General features: G+C 38.8%; 1 protein-coding gene and 1 long non-coding RNA gene across 2 annotated transcripts in view; one reads left to right on the top strand and one right to left on the bottom strand.

The window, feature by feature from the left end:
- Positions 1–12,332, bottom strand: part of CCBE1 (collagen and calcium binding EGF domains 1) — a 227,104-nt gene that overhangs the window by 83,362 nt on the left and 131,410 nt on the right. The gene's annotated exons all lie outside the window — the stretch shown is intronic.
- Positions 1–12,332, top strand: part of LOC112644052 (uncharacterized) — a 70,116-nt gene that overhangs the window by 33,390 nt on the left and 24,394 nt on the right. The gene's annotated exons all lie outside the window — the stretch shown is intronic.

The raw sequence follows: 12,332 nt of genomic DNA, 5'->3' as shown, positions 1-12,332 counted from the left end.
AAAGTATCACATGTTTTGTTACAGTGAAATACAAAAAGCTGAAAGGATAGGGTCATGATACCATTTCTGTCAAGGTTTACATACTTGAAAATAATAGTGTTTATTGCTAAGGAATATATACATATACCAGCATAAAGACATTTCAGAGAAATCAAACCATACAGATTCGGGAGAGTGTGTACTTCTTCCAGGGGAAGGAGGATATGCAGACTTCAACTGTGTTTGTCATGTTTTATCATTTTTTCCAAGTGAATACAAAATGTTTTCATGGTATTCTCTAACATTTGTAAAGGCCAAATATTTCATCTAAAACTCACTTCTGAATCTAGATAGATAGGAATAGCAACCCTAGCCCTTATTAGCCCTTTGACTTTGGCCAAATTAAACCTCTGTGAGTTTTTGGTTTCTTATCTGGTACAGGAGAATTTTGAGGGTCCAAGGACATGTCATCTTTGAGGCTCTCTACTTTTTAGAAATACACATTGCATTTACTACGTTCCATACAATCAAGATATTTTAAAATAACTCACTTAGTCTTCATAATACCTCTATGAAGCAAGCACTATTATCTAGCACACAGTGGGTACTCAAGAAATCAGTGTGTCCCTTTGTTGGGCTCACCTCTTCCTTCTTCCTCGCTCTCTCCTGCAACATGACACCACCTCTAGCTCTCCTCTCTTGCCAACCAGATTCCTTCAAACGTTTCACATCATATGCAAGAAAGAGGTCTATATTCAAAAATATTAAGGACAACCCAAGAGGGAGATTTTTATGTACAAAGTTAAGGTTATGCCGGGCTGGGAACATATTGACCTTCCCAGAGAAATGGAGGGGAGGAAAAAGTGCCAGGAGAACCACAACTTGGTAATGACGATAGTACAGAAACAAAGTAAGAATGACAGACACAAACTCGTTGGAGCAAAACCATTAAATGGCCATCCTCACTTCTTGATGCTAAACAAAATAAAAGAACATGTTGTGCTTTTCTTGCTTTTGCTAGCTTATAATCTTTGCTAGTTTATAAACTAGAAAAAAGCAAATTCTCAGTGCATAGTTCCTGGGAACATTTGTGAGACTTCGGACATTGTGAGCTCAGATTTAAAAACTATCTTTTGGGCTGGGGATTTTCAACCATTAATATCATCCTTTTTATATTGGCTCTGATCCATTTTCAAAGCTGTCATTTTCTCATCTTGCCCCTAAATTTCAAATTCAGGTTCTAGAGTTCTCTTAATGGTATTTATAGTCTCTGTAGGACAAAGCAAGCCAAACCAATGTGACATATACTCGGAGTGCAGCTACCAAGTTTACTTTACCAAGCCAAAACCGTACGCAGCATTCAGTGTATTTATTCATTAGGAACCTTGCTAATCCTTCCGTTCTCAGTACGTTTTCCATCTGATCCATCAAAACTGATGTTGAACTACACGATGTACCTTAACAGGATCTGATTCACAGCCCCACCCCTTCCTATGTCCCATTGGGCAAGTCACTTAATCTCTTTGATGGCACTTTCCTCATCTGGAAAATGGAGATGATATTAGTGCTTACTTTACAGGGGCATTATGGGGACTAAATGAGCTCTTTTAAAACACTTTGAAGAGCTCATGGACTACAGTAAATGCAATATGTATTTCTGAATGAATATGGTTAGGGGGCACCTGGGTGGCTCGGTTGAACATCTGATTCTTGATTTCGGCGCAGGTTGTGAACTCAGGGTCATGGGATCAGCCTTAGGTCATGCTCTATGCGTAGCAAGGAGTCTGCTTCCCTCTCTCCCCCTCTGATCCTCCCCCAACTCTTATGTGCAAGCACTTTCTCTCTAAATTAATCTTTTAAAAAATAAATGAATATTGTTATAAATAAGCTACATTTGCAAGACAAGGTGATTCTGACAAAACATCTTGGTTTTATTAAGTATGTCTGATAGATAATACATCTGAAGATTTACAGTCCCATACAGCAGGGATGACAAGAATGATATGAGCACATTTAATACAGTACAAAATAGCTAGAGTAAAAGCTATGAAATGGATGAGTTCATTCTAAAAAACTCCACAGTAAATTTCAGATAATTTCCAAACTTCAAAGCACTTTAGAGAAATGTTCATCTTCAGTTGCCAAAACATACATGCATATTTGTTTTCTCTTCATTTCCATCTATAAATATCTCTGATAAAGCCATTATTTTTCAGTACAACTTAGCTCTATTAAACATAAACAGTTTGTATCTATTACTGAGAAACTTTCAAAAAGGAACAATGCTAAAAAACAGATATTTCAGTTTACATCTCTCAAACCCCTCACTCTTGCGTGCCTTCTATACATCGATGTTTTCTTGGCTATCTCATTTGTACTTAATTATGGGAACTACTATCCAAAGTTGCTACCCATGACAACTTGAAAATCAATGCCTAACATGAAGGAACAAGAGAAAAGAGCCAAAAGTAAATCACATGTTGTTGACACTAGTAACACTTATGGGCTCTCTCTCTCTGCTCAAGGACTAGATTGGCCTGGCAGGAAGGAATTTATGAGTCTGAGCAGACTTCTACGATGATTCCAATGATACCTGCCCTCCTGGCATTTATCCCTCTGTCATCCCCTCCCCTTGGGGTTAAGGCTGAATGTGGTGACTTGTTTCCAACCAATAGATCTAGCAAAGGTGACAGGGATGTCACTTCTGTGATCAGGCTATGAAAGACTGACATCCTTCTTGCTGGCTGGCTCTCTCTAATGCCTCCTTGGTTTGTATGCTTGATGAAGCATGCACAAGAGGCCCATTTGCAAGGGATGGAAGATGGCCTCTGGCCAACAGCCAGGGAAGAACTGAGGCCCTTCATTCAATATCCCATGAGTAACCGAATCCTGATACCAACCATGTGATCTTGGAAGCAAATTCTTCTCCAGTTGAACTTCAAATAGACCACAGTCCATGGATGTTTTATTATAGCCTGTGAGAGGTGATGAAAGAACCCAGCTCAGCAGTGCCTGAGTAATTCACCAACAGAAACTAAGATAATAAACATGTATTAAACTGCTAAGTTTGGGGTTATTTTGTTATGCAGCAACTATTACAAGGTCTGTGAACTAGTGAAAAATCAGACAAGGCATAAAGCTATCTGCATTAATATTATTCCAATTCTCCAGAGTTACATGAATCTGACTATATCTTCTGGTTCCTCAAAATCTCTAAACTTCCATCTAGCAGTTTGGAAACTAAAGTGAGAAATTCTCCAAAGTTTCTCCCAGAGCTTGTATTGCCAGATTTGCTTTAAAACCCACATAATAGTAAAATAACCATGATTTCCAGCTTCTTTTAAATCATATTATTCCAAACTGAGAATTCTATTAATTTTACTCCTATAGTGTTTTTTCTATTTTTTAAAAAGTATTTTATTGATTTATTTACTTACTTATTTAAAAGTATTTTATTTATTCATGAGAGATAGAGAGAGACAGGCAAAGACAAAGGCAGAGGGAGAAGCAGGCTCCCCATGGGGATCCTGATGCAGGACTCGATCCCAGGACCCCAGGATCATGCCCTGAGCCAAAAGCGGATGCTCAACCACTGAGCGACTCAGGCGACCCGTGTTTTTGTTTTTTAAAGATTATTTTGTAATAATCAACAGGCTTTTTCAAGTTCTACATGCCCTTGCTCCATGGAGAATTCTGTTTGGTGAATTCTCCTTAGGGTTCACACCTCACTCACCACCACCAGAATCCTCTTTGATGCACTTGGTTGGCTTTGAAGATCAATAAATAATCTTGAATCCATAAAATTTAGACATTTTAGATAGTCTTCTCATTTCCCATGACAAATAAAAGAATGAGAACTAGGAGGCATTTATAAACAATTAACATATACTTAGTCATTGCTGCTATCTTTGAGAAACTGATGAATGTACTTTAAGCACCCCTTAACATTTCCTCCATAGAGAAAGGTAGTTTAAACGTTACGATTGTATTACTTATTTGTTTGGGATTTTGTGTTCTTCATATTATCTCTAATCCAAAGGAGTCAACAGCTCAATCTTTACCCATTATCTGAGAAAATTATATACAGGATCCAGAAAGGCAGTACAATTTAGGTCTCTCATAAATGTATTAGAATAATTCAGGGTCAAATAATGTTCCAGTGAAGTTGAATGTCACTTTTGGCCATGTTATATTTGGATTCTCACCACTTCATTAAGTAGGTGGTGAAAGAGAGGAGGGTAAAGGGTGCGGTCATTCTATTTTTGTTGTTGTTGTTGGCAGGGTGGGGGAGGTTCCTTTTTGACTTCTTACGGTGTCAAACTGTAGTGGTTTAGTTTAAAGTGCCAATATAATCCTTTCCCCCCATCAATTTTCTTTACATAACTACTTCCACAAAAGAATCCAACCTACATTGCAAGTTTTACCTCTAAATGAATTCAAGATCTAAGGGAGGTGTTGGTAAACAATGGTCCTTTTTCTATTTCTGTAAATAGTTTTATTGGGACATAGCTGCAGCCTTTATTCATATTTATCTATGGCTACTTTCATGCTATAAGAGCAGAATTAAGTAGCTGTGATAGACCACAAGGCTCATAATGTCTAAAGTAATATCCAATCTTTGCAGGAAAGGCTTGCTGACTCCTGTTCTAGAAAACCATTATAGAAATTAAGGAATCATGTTTGTCTAGCCAGTGGTTTACAGTAAATTAGGTAGCACCATTAGAAAAGTAACAAAGATAGGCTGGTTACCTCTTCCCTTGAGGCAGTGAATTTGGAGTCTAAAGAATTACATTTGAATCTTTACATCATCCCCACTGACACAGCAATCTTGAACAACTCATTCAAGTTCTTTGAGACCATTTCTCATTATACAAGATTAATATCTGACCTGTTTCTCAGGGCTGCTTAAGGACATGATATAATGTACATAGGGTAACTTTGTAAAGCACTCGTCTTTTTTCCCATTATTTTCTAGTTTGATGTCTCCTATTCAATTTGAGGAATTAAGTGGACTTAACTTGAGAATCTATTCACTTCACTTCTGTTCAGTATTTAAAAGTCAGAAAACGGGTGGCCCAGTGGTTTAGCGTCACCTTCAGCCCGGGGTGTGATCCTGGAGACCCAGGATCGAGTCCCACATCAGGCTCCCTCTTCCCTTCTTCCTCCCTCTGCCCCCTCCCCTTTCTCTTTCTCTGTCATGAGTAAATAAATAAAATCTTAAAAAAAATAAAAGTCAGAAAAGAAAATCATGAAAAATATGACGACTGGAAGCCAAAAATAAAGAGATGATGTTCATAACCATATGAAAAATCATGGGCAAAATTACAGATTAATTTATATGAAGTTTTGCAGTAATAAGAGGGGATATAGGGATCATCTGGAATCAAGGATTTACTAAGAACATGGACTTTCAAACATTCTCATTTACTTGGAGACGGGCAAGAGGAAGTGCATGCAATGGGTATCTGGATTTCAACAAGACATTTAACAATCTCTTAGAATCTCATTGAGATCAAGCTGGAAAAACATATTGTAGATGGAAGGCACTACCAAATCAATTGTTCTAAAGAGAATCAATGGATTGGTATCTACCCTTGGACTAGAATTGTTCTACATACTTATTAATGACGTGGGGTAAAAATTTTGACAAAGACTTGCTTAAAATATGTAGGTAACCTGAAAATGGGATGGATGGCAAAGGCAGAATATAAAATTTTCCATAGTATTTCACCATCTAAATATATTTTCATATCCATTTTGTGTGCTCTGCACCTCAGTAAACCACCTGTTAAATAATCTGGGCTTTACAAAACTTGGTTAAGTGGGTATCATTACTATCTTCATTTTAAGAGAGGAAACTGAATTCAGCTGATGGGTAACAGAATTGGGATTTAGTCCTGTGTTCTCATGACAAGTCTACTTTCTCTCCACCATGCATGAGCTGAGGCAGGACTCCAAAGGATCAACAGGCTGTAAAGACTAAGCCAGATCCAGTAGGATAAGTGTAATGACTTCTAAAACCCAATTTCAGGGATTCCTGGGTGGCACAGCGGTTTGGCGCCTGCCTTTGGCCCAGGGCGCGATCCTGGAGTCCCGGGATCGAGTCCCACGTCGGGCTCCCGGTGCATGGAGCCTGCTTCTCCCTCTGCCTGTGTCTCTGCCTCTCTCTCTCTCTCTCTCTCTCTCTCTCTCTCTCTCTGTGACTATCATAAATAAAAAAAAAATTAAAACCCAATTTCAGAAGGGTTAGAATGGGAAAGAAGGGGCTTAAGAGTAGACAATCTGCAAATGGGTATAATTTCTTAGTTAACCAGAAGTTAAGTGTGGGTTGCCCTATGGTACAGCTGCTAGAAATGAGTCAAGATAAGGTTCTTAAAATACTATTCAGCCTTAAAAAAAAGAAGGAAATCCTGTCATTTGCAACAACATGATGGACCTTGAGGGCATTATGCTAAGTGGTATAAGTCAGATCTATAAAGGCAAATCCTGTATGATCTCAGTTATATATGGGATCTAAAATAAATAAATAAATAAACCGACCTCAGAGCAACAGATTGGACTGGTGGTTGCCAGACACAGGGAGTGCGGTGGGGGTGGGGAGAGTTGGGAAAAAGTGGTCAAAAAGTAAAGTACAAAATCCCAGTGAAGTTGAATAAATTCTAGGGATATAATGTACAGTATAGTGGTTATAGTTAAATACCCCTGTTGTGTATTTGAAAGTTGTGAAGAAACTATATTTTAATCACAAGCTCTCATCACAAGAAAAAAATTATAATTGAGATTCTCAATATATACATACATCAAATCATTATGTTATACACCTTAAACTTGTACAATGTCACACACCTCAATTATATCTCTAATTATAGAATTGGAGGGGAAAGATGAGGCTTCCAAACATGTGGTACCCAGAAAGTCCTGCTGAGTGCTATTGTTTAGAGTATCTAAAGGACAGAGTTCTGGCCCAGGTGTCCATATTTAAGGATCTCTGGTAAGCTATCCAACAGAGATCAGCCGGGGGAGTGAATGGCCATGACACTGGGCCATGGGAGGAAGCGTTGAACAAAAAACACACTGAGAGGGAAGACACAGGATGATACACCTATATTCATACACATGCATTCAAACAGGTGAGGGGATGTGACCAAGAAGATACTGGACTCCTTCCAGCTCTTCTCACCAAGCAAGGTCAGAAATGAAAGAGTCAAGATATCAGGAGACATATCTGCTCAATTAAAAAAAAATCTTTCTTACAACTCGAGTTGTCCCTAAGAGAATTATACTTTCTTGGCGTAGTGTGCATCCCTTATTGCTGAACAGTACATGCATGTGCTCTTGTATTGAAAGCCTTGAAGAATTTAGGGAGTATTTGTACAGTATGAAGTTTAAGAACCTCTCCAAACATGAGATTCTAGAACGTCTATGAACCAGTTCTTCACCTAACATGACAGATTATCTGTTTTCACACAAAGGCAGAACTCTTCATGCAAACCCAAAGCACTACAGAGAAATTACCTAAACTGAAAACAATAGATTTTTTTAAAACTTCATATACATGTTTAAAAAGAATACCACTAAGGATCAGGAGAGATGATACTATCATTTTAATAGGACTGATAAGTCATTCTTAACGTTCTTGAGCTCTGTGCTCATCTCAAAAGTCAAATATACTAAAAGAGGCAAGCACTGTTTTTAAAAATTTATGTAATATTGCTGGGAAACTAGTAGCACTGCTGTAAAGAGTCTTGGCCAAGATAGTCCAAGAAAGGCAGAGTTGAAGAGTGCTTTGGAGTGGCAAAGCATCACCAACCACACACCTCTTCCTCCCCTTGGGCAGGGGTTCTTATGCCCCCAAGGGTCACTGTAGAAGTACCCCACGTAACTGAACCTCCTCTGAAGCACTGACCCACCAGCGTCTCTCTTTTCTTGGCCACAATTGGGTTCCCCATCCCTGCTAACCTCTTGAACCCCACCAGGGAGGAAGACTGATTCCTCCAAGATCCAGCCAAACCCAGGCCACCCAGAAGTGACCTCTTCCCTCTTTTTGAAAAGTTCTTCTAAATTTTTTAGGGGACAAGCCAACAAGCATAATTAGACTCCTCCTCAGGATTTTGGCTTCCTTCTCGGGAAGTCCTAGACTTTTCTAGTTCAATTCTAAAAGTTTCATACTTCCCTATACATTAATAAGCTACCCAGGGAGTACTTAAAATGCAGAGGTCAGGACCCTATCCTTGACTCAGTGTAGGGGAAATATGAGGATCCTGCATGATTTCTCCTCCCTCCCCCAGAGACCGTGGATCACACCTGGAGAAACCCTGCTACAGAATCTAGAACTCTGTGCCAACATTCATTAAACATTATTTAGGGAGTCTTACAAGTAAGATGCAAGAAAGTGTTTTTATTTTTCTTTCCACCCAAAGAAAAGACTTAAGTTTTTCTATGGCAAATATTTTAGGTTGTAAAAAGGAAATCGTTTTGTTATGCATATATGATTTTCAGATAAGTTAGGCAACATATCTTAAAAAAGAAAACAAACAAAAACCTTAGCATCATCATGTTTACCTAAGACTGAATAGTACAAGGATTCTATCCATGAAGCCAATATGTGAGACTCTAAAAGCAAGTTCAGCTTTCTCATGGTTCTGGGATTCTCAGTTTGTATTTCAATGAGCATCACCTGTCCTGCAAAGCACTGAAGATGGAACACAGGTATTTTGGAAGGAACACATTTTTCCCCCATTATAAAAATACTGAGAAAATAACACATTGCATGCTCTCTCTAAATATTATTTACATTATATAAGGTTCAAAAACTAAATGTATAAAATATCTAGCACAATAAAGATAGCACATAAATAGCTGATTAAGGTATAACAGAAACAGCGACTTTATTAAATTATATCAATGGTGTACTGGGTGCTTTTCCTAACTGCCAGAAAGAAGGGTAAATGATTATCTGGTGCTAACTTTGGTCTTGCTTGAGATTTAATGGATCTTCCTCCATGTAACTATAAACCAAGATATAACAGCCCTAAACATATTTGTCTGTTTAAAAAAAACATCTTGCCTTCAGCTGCTTTTCATTACTAAAGAAATTTTAAGGAAATGAATCCCTCTGTTATGAAATAAAAGCTCTCAGTATATTTCTATGCCATTGGTTTACCCTTGCGAAAATTGCCAGATGTGATATCATCTTGCAAATGACATCTTCAAATTAAATGAGGCTTTGTCTTGGACCTCACACAACACCTGACCTTGCAGCAGCTCTGAACTAGTAGAGAACAAGGCTTCCTCCCAGGCCCAGTGCTCTTCCACTGGTGTGGCTTAAAAAGCTCCACAGCACGGAAGCTAGCGGTATTGTTTTTTTCCTTGCTGAGGAGAGGTGGCTAAAAGAGAAAGAGGGAAGAAAGGTGGCAGGGATTTGTTCAGGTATTAGGAGGAGGAAATGCATACAAAGGCCAGCTCTCATTTACTACTCCCAGAAGTGAGTTGGGACGTTAATTAAAGGGTCCATTTGTCCATTACACCTTCCATGAAGCAACCCCGGTTTGAATCGTAACCATTCTGTGTTGGTGTCAGAAGATGTGGTGAGTAGTTTATGCTGCATTGGACATCTGACTGAACAGGTACACTGAGTCACATTTTCTAACAAGCCCTCATTCCTAATATGAAGTTTGGTTCCAGACACTGAAAAAAAATATACATATTTGTTGTTAATACATCCATTTAAAAAGCTTAAAATTAAATCATAAAAATATGCCTCTTATTAGGAATTACAAGGTATTCACCAACCTCTATTTTTCCAGAAGAGAAAATAAGTGTGAGGGCACTGAAGAGAACAAGAGGTCAAGAGAGAGACTCCACGGGCAGAGCTTCAGGTATCCAAGGAAGCTTCTACATCTTCTACTGTACCTCTGTGTACAACTGCACATGTATGCATGTACATTCATAGACACGCATGTTTTAAGGGAGCCTCCACATTTCCCCATCATGAGGGCAATGAGTACTCATCAGGAAGGAGTCCAAATAATCAGAAGTTAGTACAAAACTAAGAAGTGAAAATACACTCCCCAACCCAATTCCACTCTTTATTCTAGACCCTTTTCTCCCTCTGGTATGTATTTACCCTAAATTGTGTTGTCATGAAAAGGGTGACACAAAATGCCGATTTTTCCACTCTACAACATATCTGGATATCATTCCACATCAGCATACACTTAACTAATCTTAATATGGCTGCTGGATATTCCATAGTACAGATTTATGACAATTCATGCATTCTCTTACTGATAGGTTTTTATGTTCTAGTTCATTGCCATTATAATTACGATATATAAACATCCCTCTATAATATTCTGGGGAATTTACAGAAATATTTTTACACATAGTATTTTTATATGTAGAAGTGGAATGTGCTGGGTCATGGACATTTTACATTTTGATACATGCTGCCAAACAACCTTTTAAAAGGGCCACACTTGGGATGCCTGGGTGACTCAATGGTTGAGCATCTGCCTTCCGCCCAGAGCGTGATCCTGGGGTCCCGGGATTCAGTCCCACATCGGGCTCCCTGCATGGAGCCTGCTTCTCCCTCTGCCTCTCTCTGTCATGAATAAATAAATAAAATCTTAAAAAAAAAAAAAAAAGGCCACACTAATTTACACTTCCACCCAGAGAATACTCTCCCATAAGCTTGTTAACACCAGATTTTAACTAGATACTGCAGATTTGTCAATTTCCTAGTGAAAACAGCCTCTCACCATTTGTATTACCTTGACTGCTAACAAAATTGTGCATTTATTACACATTTTATTACTTATTACTCATCTTATTACTCACGTTCCTATTTCTTTAGTGAATGGCCTGTCATAAAGGTAGTAGGCTATTTATAATGGCGTTCTATAGTGAGTCATACCTCATGCTCATGCTCTTGTGTTATCACCTCCTACATTGGGACTGGACTTGGCCAAGTGATTTGCTCTGATCAAAAAGGTATTAGCAAGCATGACCCAAACAGAGGCTTGTTGAGAAGTGTTTACGCAGTGGGGCTGTTCCCTTTGGAAAGTTCACTCTGAGAACCCTAAGTCACCATAAAAGGGTCCAGCTTCCTTGAATGAAGGACCTCATGGGGAAAGAGATGCCTGGCTGTTCTACTCAACCCAGTTGAGGCCCCAGACATGCCAGGGAAGAAGCCAACCTGGACATTCCAGCCCACGGTGTACACCATATGGAGAAGCACCCAACTAAGCTCATCCCAGACTGTAGAACCAAGAGACATACTAAGTCAGTGTTCACTCAAACCGGTTCATTTTGGGTAGTTTGTTCAATAGCAATAGATAACAAACAAAATCTTTCAGCCACTTTAATACTTCTGATTTGTAGAAACTTGTTCTATTTGGGGAGCATTAATCCTTTATCCCATTACATAGTCTGTAAATATTTCTCCCAGGCGGCATTTTAAACATGCTAATCTGTATGCCAAAGGTTATGTAGTCAAATCTGTTAACTTTCCAGATGTTGTCTATAGAAATTTTAAGGCAATTTATTATCTAAATTGATAGAACTTCGAGTTTTCCACAGTAATCTCACTTTGTCTAATCTCTAGAGCTTCCTCCTTTCCCCTTCTTCTCAGAAGGAAAAGATTTGGATAGAATTTACTTTATACTCACTGAGGGGAAAAAATGTTATGCTACTCTAAGTTAGTTTAAACTTGTACATTTATACTTTTTGGCTTACACCAGTAATTCATTAATTTGTGGACAGTTCTGGACATAGGAGTACCTACAGGAAGCATAAAAAGTTCTTATGCACATTAAAGATACTTTTTATTGAATAAAATACAACCTAAGTTCATTAATTAATATAGTCTATCAAAATTATTAATTGGATGCTTGTATGGGGATGATTCTTTGAGGAAGCTAGGCTCACAAAGCATTAAACGATAGTCTATGGCCACCTCATGTTTACAATGTAGATAGATTGGAAGGTGAAGACAAAAGATCATAACTCAAAAGTTTGGAAGTGTGGGTGGTAAAGGGAGAAATCAGCCTGAAGAGTGGGGATGAGGAGGGAAGATCCAGGTTCCTGGAGGTGATGCCATGTGGGCTGAGTCTCCAGGACTCATGGAATTTGGAAGTGAAGGCAGTACACACATGAGTCATCAGAGAGAGGGAACTGCAGGCACATGGCCCCCCAGTGAAGGGATGTGTGCACACTACAGCAAGCTGCTTACTTTGAACCTTGGAAAGGTCATCGTGGGCCAGGTCAAGGGTAACATCCGATGCCAAGTTAGAGTGGGACTCAATTAGTTGGGAATAGCCTAATGAGATCTGGTACATGAAGAACATTGTGGG

This window comes from Canis lupus, chromosome 1, assembly GCF_003254725.2.
Source record: "Canis lupus dingo isolate Sandy chromosome 1, ASM325472v2, whole genome shotgun sequence".
Classification (NCBI taxonomy): domain Eukaryota; kingdom Metazoa; phylum Chordata; class Mammalia; order Carnivora; family Canidae; genus Canis; species Canis lupus.
The sequence above is the reverse complement of the archived record's forward strand: the minus strand, read 5'-3'. Positions and strand labels throughout refer to the sequence as shown.